The sequence below is a fragment of the Symphalangus syndactylus genome, chromosome 10 (genome assembly GCF_028878055.3).
Source record: "Symphalangus syndactylus isolate Jambi chromosome 10, NHGRI_mSymSyn1-v2.1_pri, whole genome shotgun sequence".
Classification (NCBI taxonomy): Eukaryota; Metazoa; Chordata; class Mammalia; order Primates; family Hylobatidae; genus Symphalangus; species Symphalangus syndactylus.
The window spans coordinates 99231861-99244190 of record NC_072432.2 but is presented as its reverse complement, the minus strand read 5'-3'; positions in this window follow the sequence as shown (position 1 = coordinate 99244190).

Here is a 12330-nt window from a genome sequence, read left to right as displayed (position 1 = left end):
AAATTTGTTCTTGAGTGGCACTCTTTGTTGTTGTAAATTCTAGGTTAGCATTAATTTTCTTTGACCACATTAAACCTGTATCAGTGTACCCTTTACTGACACACTGTTAAGCAGCCAATTGTTAGTTGCTCCTTTGAAGAGAATTTTCTCTGACTGTTTTAAGATTTTCTCTTTATCGTAGGTTTCTGCACTTTCATAACCAGTTGTCTAAGCATGAGTTTCATTCTTTTCTGCATGGAATTGACTGAGTCTTAAATCTGTGAATTGATGTCTTATCAGTTACAAAAAATTCTCAAGCTCTATCCTATTCTCTTATCCACTGCTTCCTGGCATGCCAATGTTAGAACTTTGTACTATATTCTCCTATATTCTCCACATCTTGTATATGTGCTTATTTTTTTCCTCTCAGTACTTACTGCATTCTGTGCGTGGTCTTCTGACCCCACCTCCTCAACCGGCCCTCCAGTTCATTATTTCTCTCTTATACAGGTATTGGCAATATGTTGCAAATATGATTGTTGAGTTTTTATTTCAGTTACTATGTTTCTGTTTTTAGTTTCATTTCTTTTCAGACATGATATGTGACTTTTTATAGTCTACTATAGTTAATTTCAAGGTTGCCATTCATTTCTATAAACATTGTAAGCATAATTGTTTTTTAATCCAGGTCTGATAGCTGAAGCCTGTGTGGGTCTATTCCTTCTCTCTGTTGTTTGGCTGGTTCTTATTCCCTTGGTTATTTGTTATCTTTGACTAGATAACTGGCAATTGTCCTCAAATTATTTAGGAGGATACTCTGAAACCTAGTTTGGGTGTGTCCTCTTCTAGAGAGGCTTTATTTTGTTTTTGTCAGGCACCTGGGGACAACAGTTGAGATCTCCTCACAGCACATGCATGGCTTAAAGTCTGGCTCACGCAGGCTAAGTGTACCCATGGTACAAAGCCATAAGAATTTGGTCTATGGCCACAGCTTCTCAAGGACATTTTGTTCCTTTTTTTTCTTCTTCTTTGCTTAGTACCAAGGCAGTTTTCCTGCAGTCCTTTCAGGTTGAGGGGTAAGAGAGGCAAATTGAGGTCTGGTTTATCCTTAATTTGCTTGTGTATTAATTTGGGAAGAATACCCAGTAAGACTCTCCAGTTTCTGTGGGCCGCAGGTCTTGACTAGTATCCATTTGGCCCATAGTGACTACAGCAGTATTGACAGATACTTCTAAGGATTTTGATCATTCAGTAGTCTTCTTACTATTTTGGTAGCAGGATTTTATCCAAATGTTGACCTGGAAGTTCTTAATTGTGTTTTCAAATATTTGATTATTTTAAGGTAGTAGTGTTTGTTTAAATAAATATATGTTACCAGTATTTTTGTTGTTGTTTTCAGCAAGAGTGTTGATCTGAATAACCTAGCCTGCTATTGCCAGAAAGCAGAAGCCTCTGAGGGAGTTTATAATTGAGTCTTAATAAAAGCATTTTAAAGATGAAAGACAATAACAGCGATAAGTTATTCTGATTTAGAGTAGATGAAAGAGGTCAAGGCTTAATTGGCAAGGAGCTGCATAATGGAATAGTAGCTACATTTTAAAAGGAAGTGAGACACAGGCCTTCCCAGTGCCCTGAAAATGGAACTCATCTTTGGGTGATGTGGCTGGATAAAATTCTGACATACTTGGCAAGAATTTTTCTCATGTTTCTTCATATTCTCATTTTCTCGCAGCATCTCGTGGCCTTGGCTCTCTAACAGCTTCTGTTCAATCACCTGTCTCAAATTCTGCCTCCATTCTCTCTCTCACTGCTCCATCTCTCACCTGGATAAGAATATGAGTGAATGGTTCATAGCAGTCACGTATTCCCTGGTTAGAGTAGAATCTTCTCCCAAGGGGAGAAGTGTACATATGCACATTTTTTTTCATACAATTTCTGGGAATACTTGCTGCCTTAGGAGATTGAGGAAAATTTCATGGAGAAGGAGACACTTAAGAATAGGCCAGAATCAAATGAGATATCTCATTTGAGAGAAATTAGACATCCCTTGAGTGAAGACATATACATGGCTAACAGGTATATGAAAAAATGCAAAGATACAGAGAATATTTGAAAATGCAAAAAAAAAAAAAGACAACAAATGCAAAAATACAGAGAATGGAAAACTCATATGTTGTTGGTAGGAATGTACATTATGAAAAACAGTATGCAGATTGCAAAAAAAAAAAAAACTAAAAATAGAGCTGCCACATGATCCAGCAATCCCACTACTGGGTATATATTCAAAGGAAAGGAGATCAGTATGTCAAGGAGACATCTGCACTCCATGTTTATTGCAGCATTATTTATAATGGCCAAGATGTGGAATCAACCTAACTGTCCATCAGCAGATGAATAGATAAAGAAAATGTGGTATATATACACAATGAAATACTAATCAGCCATAAAAAAGAAGAAAATTCTATAATTCGTGGCAACATGGGTGAATTTGGAGGACATTATGTAAAGTGAAATAAGCCAGGCAGAGAAAGACAAATACTACATGTTCTCACTCATATGTGGAAGCTAAAAATGTTTATCTAAAAAATGTAGAGAGGAGAATGGTAGTTACTAGAGACTAGGAAATATGAGGTAGTGGGAGATAGCCAGAGGTTGGCTAGTGGATACAAAATTACAGCTAGATCGGAAGAATAAATTATAGTGTTCTATAGCACTGTAAGGTGATCATAATTAACAACATTTACTGTATATTTTCAAATAGCTAGAACAGATTTTGAATGCTCCCAGCACAAAGAAATGATAAATGTTTGAGGTGATGGATATGCTAATTACTGTGATTTGATAATTACACATTGTATCCATGTATTGAAATATCACACTGTACCTCATAAATATGTACACTTATTAAATATCAATTAAAAATAATAAAAGTAAAAAAATGGGCCAGATTTCAGAAGGCAGAGATAATAATAGCAGTTGGCCATATTTCACAGAGTTTGGTGCTTTTCATTCAGCAACCCTGAAAGTATTCCCACTTATTTTTTTCTTTTAAATTTTTGTGGGTACATTGTAGGTGTATATATTTATGAGATACATGAGATGTTTTGATATAGGCATACAATATATAATAATCACATCATGGGCCAGGCGTGGTGGTTCAAGCCTCTAATCCCAGCACTTAGGGAGGCCGAGGTGGGCGGATCACCAGGTCAGGAGACTGAGACCAGTCTGGCCAATAGGGTGAAACCCTGTCTCTACTAAAAATACAAAACAAAAACAAACAAAAAAGACAGCCAGGCATAGTGGCACATACCTGTAGTCCCAGCTACTTGGGAGGCTGAGGCAGGAGAATCACTTGAACCCGGGAGGCGGAGCTAGCAGTGAGCCAGGATCACACCACTGCACTCCAGCCTGGGCGACAGAGCGAGGCTCCATCTCAAAAAAAAAAAAAAAAAAAAAAGACATAATGAAGAACGGAGTGTTCATCCCTTCAAGCATTTATCCTTGTGTTACAAACGATCCGATTATACTCTAGTTATTTTCAGATATACAATTAAAATTTTTAAACTTTTAGGTTCAGAGGCATATGTGAAGGGTTGTTATATAGGTAAACTCATGTCATGGGGGTTTGTTGTATAGATTATTTCATCATCCAGATATTAATCTTAGTTCCCAGTGGTTATCTTTTCTGCTCCTCTCCCTCCTCCCACCCTCCATACTCAAGTAGACTTCAGTGTCTTTTGTTCCCTTTTTTGCATTCATGGGTTCTCATCATTTAGCTCTCACTTATCAGTGAGAACATGTGGCATTTGGTTTTCTGTTCCTACATGAGTTTGCTAAGGATAATAGCCTCCAGCTACATCCATGTTCCCACAAAAGACAAAATTTCATTCTTTTTTATGGCTGCATAGTATTCCATGGTGTATATGTACCACATTTCCTTTATCCAATCTGTCATTGATGGGCATTTAGGTTGTTGCCATGTCTTTGCTATTGTTAATAGTGCTGCAATAAACATTCACGTGCATGTGTCTTTATGGTAGAATGATTTATATTCCTCTGGGTATATACCCAATAATGGGATTGCTGGGTTGAATGGTTGTTCTGTTTTTAGCTCTTTGAGGAACCACCATATGGCTTTCTACAATGGTTGAACTAACTTACACTCCCACCAACAGTTTATGAGTATTCCCTTTATTCCACAACCTCTCCATCATCTGTTATTTTTTGACTTTTTAATAATGGCCATTCTGACTGGTGTGAGATGGTATCTCATTGTGGTTTTGATTTGCATTTCTCTAATGATCAGTGATGTTGAGCTTTTATTCATATGATTTTTGGCCACATGAATGTCTTCTTTTGAGCAGTGTCTGTTTGTGTCCTTTGCCCACTTTTTCATGTTTTTTTTTTTTCTTGTAAATTTGTTTAAGTTCCTTGTAGATTCTGGATATTAGACCTTTGTCAGATGGATAGATAGCAAAAATTTTCTCCCAGTCTGTAGGTTGCCTGTTTGCTCTGTACCAGTACCATGCTGTTTTGGTTACTGTAGCTCTGTAGTATACTTTGAAGTCAAGTAACGTGATGCCACCAGGTTTGTTCTTTTTGCTTAGGATTGCCTTGGCTATTGGGCTCTTATTTTGTTCCATATAAATTTTAAAATAGTTTTTTCTAGTCCTGTGAGGAATGTTGTTGGTAGTTTGATAGGATTAACATTGAATCTGTAAATAGCTTTGGGCAGTATGGCCGTTTTAATGATACTGATTCTTCTGTCCATGAGCATGGGATGATTTTCCCCATTTGTTTGTGTCTTCTTTGATTTCTTTGAGCAGTGTTTTGTAATTTTTATTGTAGAGATCTTTTACCTCCCTGGTTAGCTATATTCCTAGGTATTTTTTCTTTTTGTGGCAACTGTGAATGGGAATGCCTTCCTGATTTGGCTCTTGGCTTGGCTGTTGTTGGTGTATAGGCATACTAGTTATTTTTGTTTTTTTGATTTTTAATTTTTTTCTATTTCAAAAGTTTTTGGGGAACAGGTGGTTTTTTGTTACATGGATAAGTTCTTTAATGGTAATTTCTGAGATTTTTGGTGTAGTCTTTTACCCTGTACCCCCTCCCCACCTTCCCCCCAAGTCCCCAAAGTCCATCATATTATTATTATTATTTTGCATCCTCATAGCTTAGCTCCCACTTATAAGTGAGAACATATGATGTTTGGTTTTCCATTCCTGAGTTACTTCACTTAGAATAATGGTGTCCAGCTCTATCCAGATTGCTGCAAATGCCATTATTTTATTCCTTTTATGGCCGAGTAGTATTCCATGGTGCATATACACCACATTTTCTTTATCTACTTGTTGGTCGATGGGCATTTAGGCTGGTTCCATATTTTTGCCATTGTGAATTGTGCTACTATAAACACATGTGCACAAGTGTCTTTTTCATATAATGACTTCTTTCCCTCTGGGTAGATACCCAGGAGTAGTGGGATTTCTGGATCACATGGTAGTTCTACTATTAATTCTTTAAAGAATCTACATACTGATTTTCATAGTGGTTGTACTAGTCTACATTCCCACCAGCAGTGTGAAAGTGTTCCCTTTTCACCACACTCACACCAACATCTATTATTTTTTGATTTTTAATTATGACCATTCTTGCAGGAGTAAGGTGGTATCTCAATGTGGTTTTAATTCACATTTCCCTGATAGTTAGTGATGTTGAGCATTTTTTCATATGTTTGTTGGCCATTTGTATATCTTCTTTTGAGAATTGTCTATTCATGTCCTTTGGCCACTTTTTGATGGAATTATTTGCTTTTTGTCTTGCTGATTTATTTGCATTCCTTTACTTCTTTGTTGGATACATATTTTGCAAATATTTTCTCCCATCTGTTGATTGTCTGTTTACTCTGATGATTATTTATTTTGCTGCGCAGAAGCTTTTTAGTTTAATTATGTCCCATCTATTTATTTTTGTTTTTGTTGCACTTGCTTTTGGATTCTGGGTCATGAGCTCTTTGCCTAAGCCAACATCTTACCAATGTTGATGAATTTTACCAATGTTATCTTCTGGAATTTTTATGGTTTCTGGTCTTAGATTTAAGTCTTTGATCCATCTTGAGTTGATTTTTGTATAAGGTGAGAGATGAAGATCCTGTTTCATTCTTCTACATGTGGCTTACCAATTATTCCAGCACCACTTGTTGAACAGGGTGTCCTGTCCCCACTTTATGTTTTTGTTTGCTTTGTCAAAGATCGGTTGGCTGTAAGTATTTGGCTTTATTTCTGGGTTCTCTTTTCTCTTTCATTAGTCTACATGCCTATTTTTATAGCAGTTCCATGTTGTTTTGGTAATGATAGCATAGTAGTATAGTTTGAAGTTGGGTAATGTGACGCCTTCAGATCTGTTCCTTTTGCTTATTCTTGCTTTGGCTATGTGGGCTCTTTTTTGGTTCCGTATGAATTTTAGGATATGCTTCACACAACTAATATTGCTTTTATTAGTTGTGTGAAGAATGATGTTGGTACTTTGATGGGAATTGCATTGAACCTGTAGATTGCTTTTGGCAGCATGGTCATTTTCACAATATTGATTCTACCCATCCATGAGCATGGGATGTGTTTACATTTGTTTGTGTCATTGATAATTTCTTTCAGCAGTGTTTTGGAATCTTCCTTGTAGAGATCTTTTACCTCCTTGGTTAGGTATATTCCTAAGTATTTTATTTTATTTTTTGCAGCTTTTGTAAAAAGGATAGAGATCCTGATTTGTTTTTCAGCTTGGTCATTGTTGGTGTATAGCAGTGCTACTGATTTGTGTACATTGATTTTGTATCCTGAAACTACTGAATTCATTTATCAGACCTAGGAGCTTTTTGGATGAGTCTTTAGGGTTTTCCAGCTATACAATCATATCATCAGCAAAAAGCAACAGTTTGACTTCGTCTTTACCAATTTGGATGCCCTGTATTTCTTCCTCTTGTCTGATTGCTCTAGCTAGGACTTCTAGTACTATGTTGAATAGAAGTGGTGAAAGTCGGGGGCGTTCCAAGATGGCCGAATAGGAACAGCTCCAATCTACAGCTCCCAGCATGATCAACACAGAAGATGGGTGATTTCTGCATTTCCAACTGAGGTACCTCGTTCATCTCAATGGGACTGGTTTGACAGTGGGTGTAGCCCATGGAGAGTGAGCTGAAGCAGGGCAGGGCATCGCCTCACCCAGGAAGCACAAGGGGTCAGGGGATTCCCCTTTCCTAGCCAAGGGAAGGGTGACAGACTACCTGGAAAAATGGGACACTTCCACCCAAATACTGTGCTTTTCCCAAGGTCTTAGCAACCAGCAGACAAGGTGATTCTCTCCCATGCCTGGCTCAGCGGCTCCCACACCCACAGAGCCTTGTTCACTGCTAGTGCAGCAGTCTGAAATTGATCTGCAAGACGGCAGCCTGGCTGGGGGAGGGGCATCCACTATTGTTGAGGCTTGAGTAGGTAAACAAAGCAGCCAGGCAGCTCGAACTGGATGGGGCCCACCACAGCTCAACAAGGCCTACTGTCTCTAGACTCCTCCTCTGTGGGCAGGGCATAGCTGAACAAAAGGCAGCAGACAACTACTGCAGACTTAAAGGTCCCAGTCTAACAGCTCTGAAGAGAGCAGTTGTTCTCCCAGCACGGTGTTTGAGCTCTGAGAACAGACAGACTGCCTCCTCAAGTGGGTCCCTGACCCTCGTGCAGCCTAACTGGGAGAGATCTCCCAGTATAGGCCGACAGACACCTCATATAGGTGGCTACCCCTCTGGGACAAAGCTTCCAGAGGAAGGATCAGGCAGCAATATTTTCCATTTTGCAATATTTGCTGTTCTGCAGCCTCTGCTGGTGATACCCAGGCAAACACGGTCTGGAGTGGAACTCCAGCAAACTGCAACAGACCTGCAACTGAGGGACCTGACTGTTAGAAGGAAAACTAACAAACAGAAAGGAATAGCATCAACATCAACAAAAAGGTCATCTACACCAAAACCCCATTTGTAGGTCACCAACATCAAAGACCAAAGGTAGGTAAAACCACAAAGATGGGGAGAAACCAAAGCAGAATAGCTGAAAATTCTAAAAATCAGAGAACCTCTTCTCCTCCAAAGGATCGCAGCTCCTCGCCAGCAATGGAACAAAGCTGGATGGAGAATGACTTCGATGAGTTGACAGAAGTGGGCTTCAGAAGGTCAGTAATAACAAACTTCTCTGAGCTAAAGAAGGATGTTTGAACCCATTGCAAGGAAGCTAAAAACCTTGAAAAAAGATTAGATGAATGGCTAACTACAATAAATAGTGTAGAGAAGACCTTAAATGACCTGATGGAGCTGAAAACCATGGCACGAGAACTTCGTGACCCATGCACAAGCTTCAATAGCCGACTTGATCAAGTGGAAGAAAGACTATCAGTGATTGAAGATCAAATTAATGAAATAAAGCAAGAAGAGAAGTTTAGAGAAAAAAGAGTAAAAAGAAATGAACAAAGCCTCCAAGAAATATGGAATTATGTGAAAAGACCAAATCTACGTTTGGTTGGTGTACCTGAAAGTGATGGGGAGAATGGAACCAAGTTGGAAAACACTCTTCAGGATATTATCCAGGAGAACTTCCCCAACACAGCAAGGTAGGCCAACATTCCAATTCGGTAAATACAGAGAACACCACAAAGATACTGCTTGAGAAGAGCAACCCCAAGACACATAATTGTCAGATTCACCAAGGTTGAAATGAAGGAAAAAGTGTTTAGGACAGCAAGAGAGAAAGGTCAGGTTATCCACAAAGGGAAGCCCATCAGACTAACAGCGGATTGCTCAGCAGAAACCCTACAAGCCAGAAGAGAGTGGGGGCCAATATTCAACATTCTTAAAGAAAAGAATTTTCAACCCAGAATTTCATATCCAGCCAAACTAAGCTTCATAAATGAAAGAGAAATAAAATCCTTTACAGACAAGCAAATGCTGAGAGATTTTGTCACCACCAGGCCTGCCTTACAAGAGCTCCTGAAGGAAGCACTAAACACGGAAAGAAACAATCGGTACCAGCCACTGCAAAAACAGGCTGAATTGTAAAGACCATCAATGCTATGAAGAAACTGCATCAATTAATGGGCAAAATAACCAGCGAACATCATAATGAAAGGATCAAATTCACACATGGCAATATTAACTTTAAATGTAAATGGACTAAATGCACCAATTAAAAGACACAGACTGGCAAATTGGATAAAGAGTCAAGACCCATCAGTGTGCTGTATTCAGGAGACCCATCTCACGTGAAAAGATGCACATAGGCTCAAAATAAAGGGATGGAGGAAGATCTACCAAGCAAATGGAAAACAAAAAAAAAGCAGAGGTTGCAATCCTAGTCTCCGGTAAAACAGACTTTAAACCAACAAAGATCAAAAGAGACAAAGAAGGCCATTACATAATGGTAAAGGGATCAATTCAACAAGAAGAGCTAACTCTCCTAAATATATATGCACCCAATACAGGAGCACCCAGATTCATAAAACAAGTCCTTAGAGACCTACAAAGCGACTTAGACTCTCACACAATAATAATGGGAGACTTTAACACCCCACTGTCAATATTAGACAGATCAATGAGACAGAAGGTTAACAAGGATATCCAGGACCTGAACTCAGCTCTGCAACAAGCAGACCTAATAAGACATCTACAGAATTCTCCACCCCAAATCAATAGAATATACATTCTTCTCAGTACCACATCGCACTTACTCTAAAATTGACCACATAATTGGAAGTAAAGCACTCCTCAGCAAATGTAAAAGAACAGAAATCACAGCAAACTATCTCTCAGATCACAGTGCAATGAAATTAGAACTCAGGATTGAGAAACTCACTCAAAACTGCACAACTACATGGAAACTGAACAACTTGCTCCTGAATGACTACTGGGTAAATAACGAAATGAAGGCAGAAATAAAAATGTTCTTTGAAACCAATGAGAACAAAGACAGAACTATACCAGAATCTCTGGGACACATTTAAAGCAGTGTGTAGAGGGAAATTTATAGCACTAAATGCCCACAAGAGAAAGCAGGAAAGATCTAAAATTGACACCCTAACATCACAATTAAAAGAACTAGAGAAGAAAGGGCAAACAAATTCAAAAGCTAGCAGAAGGCGAGAAATAACTAAGATCAAAGCAGAACTGAAGGAGATAGAGACACAAAAAACCCTTCAAAAAAATCAATTAATCTAGGAGCTGGCTTTTTGAAAAGATCAACAAAATTGATAGACCTCTAGCAAGACTAAGAAAGAAGAAAAGAGAGAAGAATCAAATAGACGCAATAAAGAATGACAAAGGGGATACCACCACCGATCCCACAGAAATACAAACTACCATCAAAGAATACTATAAACACCTCTACTCAAATAAACTAGAAAATCCAGAAGAAATGGATAATTTCCTGGACACATACACCCTCCCAAGACTAAACCAGGAAGAAATTGAATCTCTGAATAGACCAATAACAGGGTCTGAAATTGAGGCAATAATTAATAGCCTACCGACCAAAAAAAGTCCAGGACCAGATGGATTCGTAGCCAAATTCTACCAGAGGTACAAAGAGGAGCTGGTACCATTCCTTCTGAAACTATTCCAATCAATAGAAAAAGAGGGAATGCTCCCTAACTCGTTTTATGAGGCCAACATCATCCTGATACCAAAGTCTGGCAGAGACACAACAAAAAAAGAGAATTTTAGACCAATATCCCTGATGAACATCGATATGAAAATCCTCAATAAAGTACTGGCAAACTGAATCCAGCAGCACATCAAAAAGCTTATCCACCATGATCAAGTCAGCTTCATCCCTGGGATGCAAGGCTGGTTCAACATGTGCAAATCAATAAACATAATCCATCACATAAACAGAACCAATGACAAGAAACCATATGATTATCTCAATAGATGCAGAAAAGGCCTTTGACAAAATTCAACAGCCCTTCATGCTAAAAACTCTTAATAAACTAGGTATTGATGGAACGTATCTCAAAACAATAAGAGCTATTTATGACAAACCCACAGCCAATATCATAATGGGCAAAAACTGGAAGCATTCCCTTTGAAAACTGGCACAAGACAGGGAGGCCGTCTCTCACCACTCCTATTCAACATAGTATTGGAAGTTCTGGCTATGGCAATCAGGCAAGAGAAAGAAATAAAGAGTATTCAATTAGGAAAAGAGGAAGTCAAATTGTCCCTGTTTGCAGATGACATGATTGCATATTTAGAAAACCCCATCGTCTCAGCCCAAAATCTCCTTAAGTTGATAAGCAACTTCAGCAAAGTCTCAGGATACAAAATCAATGTGCAAAAATCACAAGCATTCCTATACAGCATTAACAGACAAACAGAGAACCAAATCATGAGTGAACTCCCATTCACAATTGCTATAAAGAGAATAAAATACCTAGGAATCCAACTTACAAAGGATGTGAAGGACCTCTTCAAGGAGAACTACAAGCTACTGCTCAATGAAATAAAAGAGGAAACAAACAAATGGAAGAATATTCCATGCTCATGGAAAGGAAGAATCAATATTGTGAAAATGGCCATATTGCCCAAAGTAATTTATAGATTCAATGCCATCCCCATCAAGCTACCAGTGTCTTTCTTCACAGAATTGGAAAAAACTACTTTAAAGTTCATATGGAACTAAAAAAGAGCCCGCATTGCAAACACAATCCTACGCAAAAAGAACAAAGCAGGAGGCATCATGCTACCTGACTTCAAACTATACTACAAGGCTACAGTAACCAAAACAGCATAGTACTGGTACTAAAACAGAGATATAGACCAATGGCACAGAACAGAGGCCTCAGAAATAACACCACACATCTATAATCATCTGATCTTTGACAAACCTGACAAAAACAAGAAATGGAGAAAGGATCCTCTATTTAATAAATGGTACTGGGAAAACTGGCTACCCATATGGAGAAAGCTGAAACTGGATCCCTTCCTTACACCTTATACAAAAATTAATTCAAGATGGATTAAAGACTTAAATGATAGACTTAAAACCATAAAAACCCTAGAAGAAAACCTAGGCAATACCATTCAGGACATAGGCTTGGGCAAGGACTTCATGACTAAACACCAAAAGCAATGGCAACAAAAGCCAAAATAGGCAAATGGGATCTGATTAAACTAAACAGCTTTCGCATGGCAAAAGAAAGTACCATCAAAGTGAACAAGCAACCTACAGAATGGGAGAAAATTTTTACAATCTACCCATCTGACAAAGGGCTAATATCCAGAATCTGCAAAGAACTCAAACAAATTTACAAGAAGAA